The following is a 12,015-nucleotide window of genomic DNA, read 5'->3' as shown; positions in this document are numbered from 1 at the left end:
CATTTCTGGTTAGATATTGATTGATTGGATGGATTCTTGAAGCATCTTCCAATTTTTATTTTATTTTTTTATATTTTTATTTTTATTTTAACCCAACACCGAATAAATGTCATATACAAGTTAACAAATTCACAGATTATATAAAAGAAATTTTTTACGATAAAATTCAACCTTTAATTGCCAATTTTTAATTCTTTCTTTAAATCTACACTCTTCTAAAAGAAACCAAGTCAGTCCAAGCAATCTCATTTCGGGAAGAATCCAGACGAAATGTGGTTTGTTTTACCAACACAATTTAGTTGGAAATGTACATGATCTTTTGAGGGCAGGCATCTTCTTCAATCCTATTAAGAGGCTGAGACACTGTTCACGAAGTAGACATCTGCATAATCAGTGACATTGAAATCGAACAAAAAACTTCCAGGTTCCAAGCATCCTTTTTTTCTGTTGTGAATGTTCTTATGTGCGTATATTCTTCTACTAAGATATTCTGGATATTCATCTACTGGATATTCTTCTACTAAGATATTCTGGATATTCATCTGCTAAATGAGGGTATTCCACTTGGGCTCTTTTAAGGTACAGGGAGGTGAAGTCATTTGCTCAGTCATAGTCATTAAGTATCTGAAGCACAAGTTAAACACAAGATTTGCAGATTCCATGTCTGGTACTCTATTCACTGTACACAGCAACAGCAAGATTATGTGATGATCAACTCTGATGGACTTTGCTCTATTAAACACTGAGATGATTCAGGCCAGTTACAATAGACTTGTGATGGAAAAAACCATCTGCACCCAGAGAGAGAACTGTGGGGACTGAGTGTGGATCACAACATAGTAATTTTTTTTTTGGTTGAGGCAATTGGGGTTAAATGATTTGCTCAGGGTCACACAGCTAGAAAGTATTAAGTGTCTTAATACTTAATAATTAAGTTTTCCAAGGATGAATGTTGAAAGCTATACATATATTTTGAAAATAAAAAGCTAAAAAAAAAGGTAGGATGTACTTATATGACAAATATGGAAATATGTTTAAAAGAATTGCACATAACCCTCTTTGTAGTGGCCAGAAACTGGAAACTGAGGGGATGCCCATCAATTGGAGAACGGCTGATTAAATACGGTATATGAATATTATGGAATATTATTGCTCTGTAAGAAATGACCAGCAGGAGGAATACAGAGAGGCTTGGAGAGACTTACATCAACTGGTGCCAAGTGAAATGAGAAGGACCAGGAGATCATTATATACTTCAACAACAATACTATATGATGATCAATTCTGATGGATGTGGCCCTCTTCAACAATGAGATGAACCAAATCAATTCCAATAGAGCAGTAATGAACTGAACCAGCTACACCCAGTGAAAGAACTCTAAGAGATGACTATGAATCACTACATAGAACTCCCAATCCCTCTATTTTTGTCCGCCTGCATTTTTTATTTCCTTCACAGGATAATTGTACATTGTTTCAAAGTCCGATTCTTTTTGTACAGCAAAACACTGTTTGGACATGTATACATAGTGTTTGATTTATACTTTAACATGATTTAGCATGTATTGGTCAGCCTGCCATGGGGGTGGGAGGGAAGGAGGGGAAAGGTTGGAGCAGGGGGTTTGGCAATTGTCAATGTTGTAAAATTACCCATGCATATATCTGGTAAATAAAAACTAATAAAAAAAATAGGTTTGAAAAGTACAAATATTATTTCATTTTGTCTTTACAACAAACATGTACATTATTATTATCCCCATTTTATAGATGAAGAAACAGAGGCTAAGAAAGGTTAAGAGGCTTGCCAAAGGTCACACAATTAATAAATAAATTTTTGAAGCAGGAAAAAAAAACAAATGCTGGAAATTATCTTTACATATATTTGGAAAATAAGATACTACTAAAAAGTCTAAAAAAGAAGAAGAAATAGGATGTACTTCCACACCCTCCCCCTTTTCCTTGCCAAGAGAGGGCAATTAGGGTAAGCTCCATGGTAAAAGTTTTTAGACTGTTAGGAAGTTCAAGTCTATTCTGACCTGACAGGCCCTGTGAGCTCTAGACCAAACCAGTTACTATCCAGCCATCCCAGGACTTTATCTGAGACCTGGAATAACCCTGATCAAGGGGTAAGGGAGGGTGGGGTGCCCTTTGCCTAGCAAACACCAGCAACTTTATAAGAGTTGGAAGAGTACTTTGAAGGGTGAGGCATGGGATGACAAGATGACTAGATGTTCTCTATTAAACAGCCCAGGAAAATGGAGTGGCCAAAGTCCACATACTGGAAAGAAGCTGCACAGAGAATCAGGACACTTAGATCTTACACTCATAGTTTTAAACTGGAAAGGACGTCAGAGGCCAGCTAGTCCAACCATGGCATTTTTCAGATGAGGAAATGGACAGAAAAAGGAAAAGTATGGATGTCTATAGTCACACAAATAGTAGGTAGAAGAACCAGTATTCAGGTCCTGGCCCAGACTCTGCATGTCAGCCCTCTCCTTCCTCCCCACCCTGCCAAACCCTTAGGTCTGACCAAACTAGCTCTCTTGTTCATACATGGTCCATCTATGGGCCTTTCTACTGGCTGACTTCATGGATACAATGTAAATCAAAACAACTTTTTAAAGAAATGTATTTTATTTCCATTTACAGTTATATAGTATAACAATTTTTAACATGCTTTTTAAAAAAAATAGTTTTGAGTTCCAAATTCTATCCCTCCCTCCCCTCTCTTTTCCTGAGATGGCAAGCAATCAGATATAAGTTATATATACATGCAATCATATAAAATATTTCCAAATTAATCATTTGTACAAGAAGACTGGAATAAAAGAAAAAGGATGAAAGAAAGAAAATGTAAAATAGCTTGCTTCAGTGTGTATTCAAACAATATCAGTTCTTTCTCTGGAGGCAGATAGTATGCTTCATCATTAGTCCTTTCAGATTTTCTTGGATCATCCTATTGCTGAGAATAGCTGTTATTCACAGTTCTTCATCAAACAATATTGCTGTTACTGTGTAGAATGTTCTCCTGGTTCTATCAGTTCTAAATTTCCTGGTCTCATATCAGTTCATATAAATCTTTCTAGGTTTTTCTGAAAATATTCTGTTTGCCACATCTTATAACAATAATATTCTATTACAAAAATTTTGTTTAGCCGGCTATTCCTCAATTGATGGGCATCTTCAATTTCCAGTTATTATTTTTAAAAGTTGTTATTTTAAAAACTGCTATAAATATTTTTGTACAAATGGTCCTTTCCCCTCTTTTTGATGTGCTTGGGATATAGAACTAGCAGTGCTATCAAAGGGTATGCAAAATTTTGCAGCTCTTTAGTCATAGTTCCAAATTGCTCTCCAGAACGGTTGAATTAGCTCACAACTTCACCAACAGTGCATTAGTCCCAATTTTCCCATATCCCCTCTAACATTCATCATTTTTATTTTATTTTTTTTGCCATATTAACCAATCTGATAGGTATGAGGTGTTACCTCAGAATTGTTTTAATTTGCATTTCTTTAATCAATAAGGATTAAAGCATTTTTCATATTGCTATAGATAAATTTGATTTCTTTGACAGCTGACTTCATATCCTTTGACCATTTATTAATTGGGGAATTACTTGTATTTTTATAAATTAGACTCAGTTCTCTTATATATTTGAAAATGAAGTCTATCAGAAACATCTGTTGTAAGAAAAATTCTCCCAGTTTTCTACTTTTCTTATGATTTTGGTTGCATTGGTTTTATTTGTGTAAAACCTTTTTAATTTTATAGAGTAAAAAGATCATAAATTCTTCCTTTATCCATAGATTTAACATATAAACTATTACTTGCTCTCCTAATTTGCTTATGTGGATCTTTAAGTGTAAATCATATATGCATTTTGACCTTATCTTGGTATATGAACAAAGTATTTTTCCCCTCTGAGGCAATTGGGGTTAAGTGGCTCGCCCAGGGTCACACAGCCAGGAAATGGTAAGTGTCTGAGGTTAGATTTGAATTTAGGTCCTCCTGATTTCAGGGCTGGTGCTCTCTCCCCTGTACCACCTAACTGCCCTAACAAAGTAACTTTTAAAACAAAACTTTTATTTTATTTATTTATTTTTAATTTTATAATTATAATAATTTTTTTTGACAGTACATATGCGATGGATAACTTTTTTTTTACAGCATTATCCCTTGTACTCACTTCTTTTCCGAATTTTCCCTTCCCTCCCTCTCCCCTCTCCCCTAGATGACAGGAAATTCCATACATGTTAAATGAAAACAAAACTTTTATAATAAATATGTACCAAACAAATTCACGTACTGATCATCTCCAAAAACATTTCTTTGTGCAGCTTGAACTCATCCTCTGTCAAAAATCAGATGTGCTTCATCATCAGTCTGTACTTGGTCACTCATTGGTGACAGTGCTGAGGTCTCAGAGTATCTTCTCATGATATTACAGGATAAAAACTGTTCTCTGCAGTGAAAGTGGCCCATAATAAGGGTATAATTAGAGGATTACTCTACCAAATAATACTTGAGCTAAATGGGACATAGAAAAAGAATTGAAAACAGAATTGGTAGGATTTGGATAATGAATGTTCCCTCCCCTCATTTCTGTCTTTTGGAATCTCTTAACTGCCTTTGAGGTTTGATTCAAGCCCCACATTCCATATGAGACCTTTCTCCCTTTTGCTAGTGCTCTCCCCTCCCCAAATCACCTTTTGTGATCTCCTTTGTGTACGTGTACAGGATGTCCCAAAAGTCTCAGGGTACTGTGATGTGCCTTTATAGGCACATGCTGTCTCCTCTGATAGACTGCTCATTGAGGGTGGGAACTGTTTTCCTTTCTGTTTTTGGATCTCCAGAATTTAGCACAGTGCTTAGCATCCACAGAGTAGACATTTAATAAATGCTTGATAATTAATTAAGTAATTCTAAGCAATTCACTTCCTTCTAGGGCCTTAGTTTCCTCAATTGTGAAATGAGGTTAAGTTTTTGGGGTTCCAAGGAGGAAAGAAAGAAAGGGGAAAAAAAGGAAGGAAGGAAGGAAGGAAGGAAGGAAGGAAGGAAGGAAGGAAGGAAGGAAGGAAGGAAGGAAGGAAGGAAGGAAGGAAGGAAGGAAGGAAGGAAGGAAGGAAGGAAGGAAGGAAGGAAAGGAAAGTGGGAGAGAGGGAGGGAAAGGAAAAAGGAGAGAGGGAAGAAGGATGAGATAAAAAAGAAAGGAAAAGAAAGGAACAAAGGAAGGAAGGAAGAAAAAAATGTCTTGTTGCTGAGGGTTGTTGAAATGAGAATTAAATTCAGGGGAAAGCTGAGGGATTTCCTTCTATAGGTATATAATCCCTGTATTTCCAACAATTTAGGCAAATCTTCGGTTTCAGGAAGATGGATTAGCCCTTTGACATTTACTAGCTGTGTGAATTTCCTGACATTTCACCTGCCTGTGACTCAGTTTTGAACTCGGTAATAAGGGGTTGGACTAGATGATCTTTGAACTCCGTTTCCTGCTCTTTCTGATATTTTATAATTCTTCTGTGATGTCATCCCCAGGATTATATTAAATAATGTTTGTAAAACAATTTGTAAATTGCACAGTGCAGATACTCTGTCTTTTTCCTTTTCCTCTTCCTTTCCTTCTCTCATCTTCCTATCTTTTCTCCTTCTTTTCACCTTTTCCCCCTTCTCCTATCTCCCTTCTCTCTTTTCCTCCCCTTTTTCTTCCCTTCTGTTTTTCTTTTTCCTTCCCTTCCCTTCTCTCCTCTTCCCTTCCCTTCTCTCCTCTTCCCTTCCTTCCCTTCTCTCCTCTTCCCTTCCTTCCCCTTCTCGATCCTCCTCCTTTCTTTTCCTCTCCTTTCTCATTAAACTATATCAGAAGTTCTCAAAGGTGGTCCTAGCACTCCTAAGGGTCCCTGATATCCTTCCAAAGGGTCTGAGAGTTCAAAACTGGATTAGTAAAAATGTTCATAGTAAGTATTGAGATTTAGTTCCCTTTTTTCACTTTTATTATCTCAAAAGTATAACAGTGGAATTTTTCAAATTCTATATTGCAATTAACCTTCAAGAAATTACCATTCATCTAATTTTGATGTAGCATCAAAAGATAATATTCACAATTATCTGAAATGGCTACTAAAAATTCTTTCCTTTTTCCAATTTTATATTTATATGAGTCCTGATTTTTTTCATATGCTTCAACCAAAACAATATATCACAACAGACTGAATGCAGAAGGGATGAGAATCCAGCCATCTTCTATCAGTCATTAAAGAGACTTGCAAAAAATTATGTAAAATAATGCTACCCTTCTCAATAAATTATTTTTTGTTTTAGAAAATACAGTTTTAATAAAATTATTTTACTTATTATTGCATTTATTTATTTTGCTGAGGTAAGTGGGGTTAAGTGACTTGCCCAGGGTCAGACAACTAGGCAGTATTAAGTGTCTGAGTTAGACTCAGGTTCTCACTTCAGGAAGGGTATTTTATCCACTGTGCCATCTAGCTGCTGTTGGGTTTATTATTTTAAAGAGTTAATAAATAAATATTTTAACTTTTATCAGTTTTATCAGTTTTAATTTTAAATCAGGTTAGCCAATTAATCATAATCCACATAAACGAAAGTTCTCTGAGGTCCTTAATAATTTTTAAGAGTGTAAGGGGGCCTTTGAGAACCACAGGTCTGTGTAATTCCCCCTGTCATTTCTGGGGCTGTCCAGCAGATGGTGCTGCCTAATAGAGCTGGAAATCCTCTCTGCTCTTGTTAAGCAGCTTCAGTCACCCCATCTCTTGGGGGAGCCAGAAAGTGGAAGGAGGGAAGCAGTTCCTCTAGGGCCCTCCCAGTGGGTCAGACATGAAACCAAGGGGAGAGGTGATGCCGGCCCACCCAGTCAATCAAGCTCAGAAGCTGATCGTGGAAATGCTGGACTGAGAGTCAGGAGCCCTTGAGCCTACTTCTGGTTACATCACCACTGACTGTGTGATCTTGAGCAAGCAATCCCCTTCTCTGGCTCAGGTTCTTCCTCCATTAGATGAGGCGGTTGGGGACTGACCGATCCAGGGTCCCCCTGGAGCCCTGATATTCCAATGGTCTATGAATTCTGAGACAGCTTCCGTCTGTACTTGGAGCCCTGCTGAGGGCAAACAGCTCCTCAGTGTCTGAACTGACCGTCCCCCTCCTGGGTAATGACCTTCTTTCCAGATGTGTGGAACCAGCAGAAATCCTGAATGTCTCTGTCCTGGCTGGGCTGGGTTAGTAAAAATATCACATACTTGGAGAACCATAAAGTATTTTCACATCTGTTTTTTCATTTGTTCTTATGACAAGCCCATGAGGTTGGCAAGGCAGGAGTTTTTATCCCCATTTTATAGAGACCCAGAGAGGAGGAAACCCAGGAGTTTCTGATCAGTCTCATAGCAGGGCCAAGAATATTAGCCACGTCCCTTTTCTCTGCTCCAGTGCTCTAGCTACTGGACCAGGCTTCCTCTCTTCCTGCATTATGTAGAGTTCCCAGGGAGGAGCAGTGAAAGTGGCTGATCTTAAACTTCTTGGGAAAAGTCAATAGAAAAATGCCAAGCAGCAATGATAATGATTGTGAGATTAGACAGAAGCACTGAAAGGAAGTCAAAGGAGCTGTGGATTCTAGCCTTAAGAGTCAGATTGCCACAGAAAGAGGATGACAAAGGAAGACATGAAGAATTAAGGCAAGGAAGGAAGGAGATAGTGGGAATGCATGAAGGAAGGCCTTTGGATTAGCATATGCCTCCTTGGGTATCCTTCTCCAGGCAGCACAAAGCTAAAGCTTTCAAAGAACCAGGAATCACTTTTCTTCCTGTCTTGCCCTATTTTTGTCATAGTTTCTCTCCCTCGCATCCTTAGGAAATGCAGACTTTCTGATTGGTCATTCTCCAAGTTCAAATATTTCTATGGGTCAACTGAGTTAGTGGAAAAATACTTTGAGAAAAGGAGCTTGAGAGGCTCTCTGACTATTAAACTCTTTGCATATAAAGAGGGCAGGATCATATCAATGTAACTAACCCAGAGCTTTTCTGGGAGTTTAGAACCATAGTGTTAGAACTGGAAGGGAGCTCAGAATATGGAAAAGAAGAACATAAAGCAGAGGATGTTAGAACTGGAAGGGAGCTCAGAATATGGCAAGGTAGAACACAGAACAGAGGATGTTAGAACTGGAAGGGAGCTCAGAATATGGAAAGGTAGAACACAGAACAGAGGATGTTAGAACTGGAAGGGAGCTCAGAATATGGAAAAGAAGAACATAAAGCAGAGGATGTTAGAACTGGAAGGGAGCTCAGAATATGGCAAGGTAGAACACAGAACAGAGGATGTTAGAACTGGAAGGGAGCTCAGAATATGGAAAGGTAGAACACAGAACAGAGGATGTTAGAACTGGAAGGGAGCTCAGAATATGGCAAGGAAGAACACAGAACAGAGGATGTTAGAACTGGAAGGGAGCTCAGAATATGGAAAGGTAGAACACAGAACAGAGGATGTTAGAACTGGAAGGGAGCTCAGAATATGGAAAGGTAGAACACAGAACAGAGGATGTTAGAACTGGAAGGGAGCTCAGAATATGGAAAGGTAGAACACAGAACAGAGGATGTTAGAACAGGAAGGGAGCTCAGAATATGGAAAGGTAGAACACAGAACAGAGGATGTTAGAACTGGAAGGGAGCTCAGAATATGGAAAGGTAGAACACAGAACAGAGGATGTTAGAACTGGAAGGGAGCTCAGAATATGGAAAGGTAGAACACAGAACAGAGGATGTTAGAACTGGAAGGGAGCTCAGAATATGGCAAGGAAGAACACAGAACAGAGGATGTTAGAACTGGAAGGGAGCTCAGAATATGGAAAGGTAGAACACAGAACAGAGGATGTTAGAACTGGAAGGGAGCTCAGAATATGGAAAGGTAGAACACAGAACAGAGGATGTTAGAACTGGAAGGGAGCTCAGAATATGGAAAGGTAGAACACAGAACAGAGGATGTTAGAACTGGAAGGGAGCTCAGAATATGGAAAGGTAGAACACAGAACAGAGGATGTTAGAACTGGAAGGGAGCTCAGAATATGGCAAGGAAGAACACAGAACAGAGGATGTTAGAACTGGAAGGGAGCTCAGAATATGGAAAGGTAGAACACAGAACAGAGGATGTTAGAACTGGAAGGGAGCTCAGAATATGGAAAGGTAGAACACAGAACAGAGGATGTTAGAACTGGAAGGGAGCTCAGAATATGGAAAGGTAGAACACAGAACAGAGGATGTTAGAACTGGAAGGGAGCTCAGAATATGGAAAGGTAGAACACAGAACAGAGGATGTTAGAACTGGAAGGGAGCTCAGAGAAAATCATGGCTAATCCTAAATTTTACAGTTGAATAATTTACTGGTTTAAAGAAGACAAAATGCTACAATGGAAAATGTCAGATCTGGGGTCAGATCTGGCTTTAAATCTTGCCTTAGATACTCACTTCTATGACCTTAGCTAAGTCATTTAAGTTGCATAAGAACCATTTTTATTATCTGTAAATCGAGCTCATTGGATTAGATGACCTCTAAGTTTCTTTCTAGCTCTTGATCTATGAACATACCTATGAAACGAATATCCCAAAGTCAGGTAATGAAGTGGTGGATGAACTAAGATCTGAAAACTTATCTACCGATGTGTTGTTCATTCATTTCAGTCAAATCTGAGTCTTTGTGGCCCATTTGGCATGTTAATGGCAAAGATACTGGAGTGCTTTGTCATTTCCTTCTCTAGCTCATTTTACAAATGAGGAAACTGAGGCAAACAAGTTAAGTGACTTGCCCACGATCACACTACTAGTAAATGTCTAAGGCCACATTTAAATTCAGGCCTCACTCCAGGTCTGGCATTCAATCCACTGTGCCACTTACTTGCCCTATATTCCCTAATGCCCAACTTAGATCAGACCCTATCTCCACTTTAGAGTTAATATTATTATTCCCTTTTTGTGCTTTCAGATTGCCTACTCTCAGTCAGGAGTTATTAGCCTATGATTTCTTCCCAGCTCTTCAAGGGGATGGAAAGAGTAAATGAGACCAAATTCCTGAAGTGCTTTTAGCTTCTTAAGAGAAAAGAAAAAAGACCATGAAGGAAACAAGCTGGAGTGGTAAGTGGGTAAGAAAAAACACCCACTGGCAGAATTCCTGGGTTGATGAATGACTGGAGCCTGGAATTATTGCTTGAGAAGGGAAAGAGTACTGTGTCAACACTAGGTCTTGCTTTTGGATTGTCATTAGCCATCATCATCGTCATCAATATTTATCAAATGCCCACATATGTTCAATATAGCAATGTTATAGAACAAAAGACACATGGTGTCTGCCTTCCACAGTTCACAACCACTTAGAGACTAGAAGAACAATGCACAATTTTTTTTTCTTTCTTTGTTTTGGGGGTGGGTGGGTGGGTGATGATGGTATATATGTAGTATGGCTATATGCCTATCGTATGTACTGTGTCAGGCACAGTGCTATGCATTTTTAAAAAATATTATCTCATTTGATCCTCACAGAAATTTTGGATGATATGGATTACTATCCCCATTTACAGTTGAAAAAACTGAGGTGAACAGAGAGCAAGTGATTAACTCAGATCATTTCCATTCCAGGATTCTGTATCCTCTGCACCACTAACTCCCTTGGTAGGTATGGTGTGGTAAAAGTTAGGGGATAAATGGATAGATTGGTATATGAAAAAGAGAGCTTCCTATGTGCAGGCACTGTGCTAAGTGCTCAAATGTTATCCCAGCTGATCCTGCCCTGGAAGGCAGATGCTATTATATCCCTAAATTATAAATGAGGAAACTGATCCAGAAGTTAAGTGACTTGCCCCAGGTCACACAAGTAATAAATGTCTGAGTCTGGATTTGGACTGGGGTGTTCCTGGCTCCGGGTCCAGCACTCTGAGTACTAGAGGGCCACTTAACTGCCATGGCCAAGAAATGGAGATAGAATAAAAAAAACGACTAGCAGGATGATTTCAGAGAGGACAGGAGAGACTTACATGAACTGGTGCTAAGTGAAATGAGCAGGACCAGGAGATCATTATACACAGCAATAGCAAAATTATATGATGATCAATTCTGATGGACGTGACTCTTTTCAACAATGAGATGATCCAGGCAAGTTCCAATGATCTTGTGATGGAGAGAGCCATCTGCACCCAGAAAGAGGCCTGTGGGAACTGAGTGTGGATCACAACATAGTATTTTCACTCTTTCTGCTTGCTTGCATTTTATTTTTTCTCATTTTTTTCCCTTTTGATCTGATTTTTCTTGTGCAGCATGATAATTGTATAAATATATATGCATATATTGGATTTAACATATATTTTTACAATGTTTAACATATATTGGAATACTTGCCATGTAGGGGAAGGAGTGGGGGAAGGCAGGGAACAATTGGAACATAAGGTTTTGCAAGGCTTAAGGTTGAAAAATTATCCATGTATATGTTGAAAATTAAAAAGCTTTAATCATATATATATATATATATATACACAAAGCAAAAAAAATTTTTTTTTTAAATTTTTTATTTTATTTTATAATTATAACATTTTTTGACAGTACATATGCATGGGTAATTTTTTTACAACATTATCCCTTGCACTTACTTCTATTCAGATTTTTTCCCTTCCTCCCCCAACCCCCTCCCCCTGATGGCAAGCAGTCTTATATATGTTAAATATATTACAGTATAATTTAGATACAATATATGTGTGTAGAACCGAATTTTTTGTTGCACAGGAAGAATTGGATTCAGAAGGTAAAAATAACAGTTTACATTCATTTCCCAGTCCTTTTCTGGATGTAGCTGGTTCTGTCCATCATTAATCAATTGGAATTGGATTAGCTCTTCTCTATGTTGAAGAAATCCACTTCCATCAGCATACATCCTCGTACAGTATCATTGTTGAAGTGTATAATGATCTTCTGGTTCTGCTCGTTTCACTCAGCATCAGTTGATGTAAGTCTCTCCAAGCCTCTCTG

General features: G+C 38.3%; 1 long non-coding RNA gene across 1 annotated transcript in view; it reads right to left on the bottom strand.

Annotated features, from left to right (window-relative positions):
- The window catches only part of LOC141557702 (uncharacterized), a 35,795-nt gene that overhangs the window by 8,044 nt on the left and 15,736 nt on the right, over positions 1-12,015 (bottom strand). The window lies entirely within an intron of this gene.

This window comes from Sminthopsis crassicaudata, chromosome 2, assembly GCF_048593235.1.
Source record: "Sminthopsis crassicaudata isolate SCR6 chromosome 2, ASM4859323v1, whole genome shotgun sequence".
NCBI classification, from domain to species: domain Eukaryota; kingdom Metazoa; phylum Chordata; class Mammalia; order Dasyuromorphia; family Dasyuridae; genus Sminthopsis; species Sminthopsis crassicaudata.
Note: the sequence above shows the minus strand (reverse complement) of the source record. Positions and strands in the feature narration are given on the sequence as shown.